The sequence below is a fragment of the Petaurus breviceps genome, unplaced genomic scaffold (assembly GCF_028583685.1).
Source record: "Petaurus breviceps papuanus isolate PSGF00001 unplaced genomic scaffold, PetGlider_PUasm1.0 567, whole genome shotgun sequence".
NCBI lineage: Eukaryota > Metazoa > Chordata > Mammalia > Diprotodontia > Petauridae > Petaurus > Petaurus breviceps.
The window spans coordinates 3,932,127-3,935,944 of record NW_027186383.1 but is presented as its reverse complement, the minus strand read 5'-3'; the positions used below and the strand labels follow the sequence as shown (position 1 = coordinate 3,935,944).

The following is a 3,818-nucleotide window of genomic DNA, read 5'->3' as shown; positions in this document are numbered from 1 at the left end:
GAGTGAGTTCAGATCTGGCTTCAGACTCTAGATATTTCTGAGTCACTGAAGCAACATTTAGCCCTGTTTGCCTCAGTTTCCTCATCTGTCAAATTATCTGGAGAAGGAAATGGCAAACTGCTTCAGTATCTTTGCCAAGAAAACCCCAAATGAGGTCACAAAGAATCAGGCACAACTGAAAAATGCCTGAAATGCAACAATTTTTCTTTACCTCTTTGCAAACTCAATTTCCTCATCTAAGAAATGGGGATGTAATTCCTTTCATTAAGCATTAATTCTAAACCTGCTTGCAATACCTGCCTCCTCAAAGGGTGTGGGGAGGCTCAAATGACATCATGTATTTAAAAGAATCTGCACACGCTCGAGCTGTGAGTCCGGTTAGCGATGGCGGCAGTAGCAGCTATAGTCTGGGCCAGGACTATGGTGGTTGCGGCTGGGAAAGCAGTGGCAGGCTGGCTTGCGGCGGAGGTGGCAGTTCCCTGCCCGGGCCTATAGGCAGCAGCAAGGAACCGGCAGGTCCCCTGAATGGAAGCCATGAAACTTGCAGGGCTCTCCGGATGCAGCAGATTGGGGAGCTGTGCCCCGGAGTGAACAATCAGCCCTATGTCTGTGAGAGTGGCCACTGTTGTGGAGAGACTGGCTGCTGCACCTACTACTCTGAGCTCTGGTGGTTCTGGCTGCTTTGGACCATTCTCATCCTCTTTAGCTGCTGCTGTGCCTTCTGACATTGTAGAGCCAAACTTCGCCTGCAGCAGCAACAACGCCAGCATGAGATCAACCTGTTAGCCTATCATGGAGCCTACCATGGAAGTGGCCCCAGCTCAGGAGGCTCCATGCTTGACTTATGCCTTCTCTTCTCCTTCAAGCTTCCTGCCTATGAGGATGTAGCTTGCCGCCCTGGAACCCCACCTCCCCCATACAGTGTGGCCCCTGGGCCCCTGTCACCCAGCTCCAGTGACTGCACCAGCTGCTCCTGTGCCTCCAGCTGCCCCCCCGCCCCCCTGGTCCTGTAGGGGCCTCTTCCAGGACCCAACCACACGGAGTAGAATGAGAGAATGGGGCTGGGGTAGTTGCCCAAGGCCACCCTGGGAATATAGGGGAAGGAGAGAGTGCAGCACGCCCAAATCGGTCCTGCTGCCATAGAAGGCTGACTGGGGATTCAGGAATTGAGCTGTGTCCTGGTACCTGCCATGGTCTTGTTGACCAGGGTTCTGCCAAACTGGGGTGGGTAGGGCCACTCCCACTCCAGGATAGCAGTGTTTGTTCCCTAAACTCAGCCCCTGTTGATCCTGTTCCCTGTGAATTCCTAGTCTCCTCTGAAGGGCCTGGGCCTAGGCAGAGCTGTGCTCTGTGAGGACCTGGAACTTGGGCCTCTCCTCCCTGATGGTGTCAGCCAGAAAAGGGTTAGGAAACTCTAGGCCCTGGAAGAAGGGATTCTGGCTGTGGCAATTGGCATATAGGAAGAGTGGTGGTTGCCCTTCCCATACACAAACCCAACACCTCAGGTCTCCTTATTAAAGAGATTTAACTAAAAAAAAAAAAGAATCTGCTCACATTCAAGGGTCCCAGAAACGTCTGTTCTGATGCAGTGGCCTGAGGTATAGCTGCCCAACCCCAAAGGTAATGGGAAGAGCCCAGACAATTTCCCCTCCTGCCCTCCCCTGGCCTCAGGAGACACTAATGCAAAGATGCCTAAGGGGAAGAGACCCAACAACATGACTTATCTTTTGAAACCAATAATAAAAGCCAATAAGAGCAAAGATGGCTTCCTTTTGAAAAGCCTTCCCTAAATTAAAATACTGGCCGGATATTAAAATGCAACAAACAGTTCCCACTAATAGAAAGATGCTTCCAAAGGGGACATTGACATCTTGGATCAAAGGAACTGGAAGGATATTAGGCCTTTTGCGAATCCTGCTTGGACGATGCTAATCTCCAGATAGCTGGGAGTGGAGCTGGATGCACAGAATTCATAAACTGATAGGGGAAGATGAATGGGGAGGCTGGGAGGGGCTCGGAGATCTCACTCAAGATTAGCTCCTTTTAAGAAAAGCAAAATAATTAATGTTAGAGGGACAGAAAAACATCTGATCTCAAGCTGGTGGGAAAGTGTGTGTGTTGTGTGGGTGTGGGGGGTGTTGAGATCCACATAGCATTACCCACCCTAGAAAAAGAAGCTTTTATTTAGCAGCTTAAGTCTGGTCATTCTGAAGGAACAAGCTGGGCCTGCCAGGGAACCAGGGCAGGTGTGATTGATGAGAGTCAGGGACCTGGTGAGGGGCGGCTCTATGGTGGGAATTAGGAAGAGGGGGTGTCATTTTTCAAATTTTCCACTTCCCCTTAAAGGCATTGAGCTAATTTGTCATCTCCCTATTCTCTGGGGGACAAGGCTGCAGTCTGATTGATGAACATATGCAAACACTCGTGCCACCTCTGACAGCTCTGATAGGGATGGGGAAAAACCCAGGGTAATGCCACTAAAGCTTCCACGTCCTCCAAAGCGATGCTGGAAAGTGAGGGCATTGCTGATATTTCACTGAAAAGTACTCTTGCCTAGAAAGTGACTCAGCAGTCAGGTGTGTGTGTGTGTGTGTGTACACATGTATGCACGTGTGTGCATGCATGTGTGTCTATGTGCAGCTGTGTGTATACATGTGTGTGTCTATGCATGTCTATGCCAGACTGGAGTATCATGGTGAACAGAACTCAATATTCTGGGGAATATGAAATCCATTTTTCTCCTTGGAAGGTAAGAACGATATCCCGGGGTCTTGTGACTTCAAATAATGGCAGCCCAGCTGCTGCTTATGTTACCTAGCCAGACTGAAATTCAGCATTTCCCTGGAAACCCTGGACAAGACAACAAAACGCCTCCAGCCCCAGGCTGTCCCTGCTGTTGCTTTCTTGTAATGTTATCCTTGGTTACTGAGGAAACACGCAGCCCCCATTCTGGCCCAGAGAGGCAGGGGTGGGGAGGAGTGAAGCGGAATGGACAATGCTGGGAGACCTGTCTGGAAAGAGCAGAGGTTGGAGATGATGTGGCCCAAGTTTGAATCTTGGTACTCCCTCTTGCTCTGAGACCTCGGACTAGAGAATGCATCTGTCATCTTTGATTTTATCAGTGGAACACAAGTGTGGTTTACAATCCTTCTAAACCTTAGCTGAATAAAGTGGAAAGTTTTCTGAGCCTCCCAGAGATGAAATGCCTGGCCTGATTTTACACAGCTGTTGTCTTCATGATTCTAAAAGCCTCAAGTCATACAGAGTACCATGCTGCTACTGATGCATAGAAGTAGGAAGTCCAATTCAAAAGGGACTCACTTAAGTAAGGTCCTATGACTATAGAAGGGCTGAGTCCCCATCAAAAGTCAGGCCTTCTGATTCCAGGCCTACAGCCCCTTCTGGTGTCCCAAGAGCTATTTTCTAAGTTTTCATTTCCTGTTATTGAGGCAGCAACACTCTTGGTTACTATAAGTCACTTTTTTTTTTAAATTGGGGATACTGGAGAGTTCAACTTTAGACTGATAGGTCAAATCTATAAAGGTGAAATTTAAGGAGGATAAATGGTAAGCTTTGCATTTGGTTCCCAACATTGGGATAGAACAGGGACTCTCTGATCGAGAGCATCCCGCCTGCAAGAATTCCTGAGTGTTATTGATTAGAGAAATGCAAATCAAACAACTCTGAGGTACCATACCTCATCAGTCAGATTGGCTAAGATGACAAAACAGGAAAATGACAAATGCTGGAGAGGATGTGGACAAATTGGAACACTAATGCATTGCTGGTGGAGTTGTGAACTGATCCATCCCTTCTGC

The 3,818-nt window shown here is 48.5% G+C and overlaps 1 pseudogene; it reads left to right on the top strand.

Annotated features, from left to right (window-relative positions):
- Window positions 1-335: 335 nt before the first annotated feature.
- LOC138173172 (WW domain-binding protein 1 pseudogene) lies at window positions 336-1,545 on the top strand (annotated as a pseudogene).
- The last annotated feature ends 2,273 nt before the right edge of the window (window positions 1,546-3,818 follow it).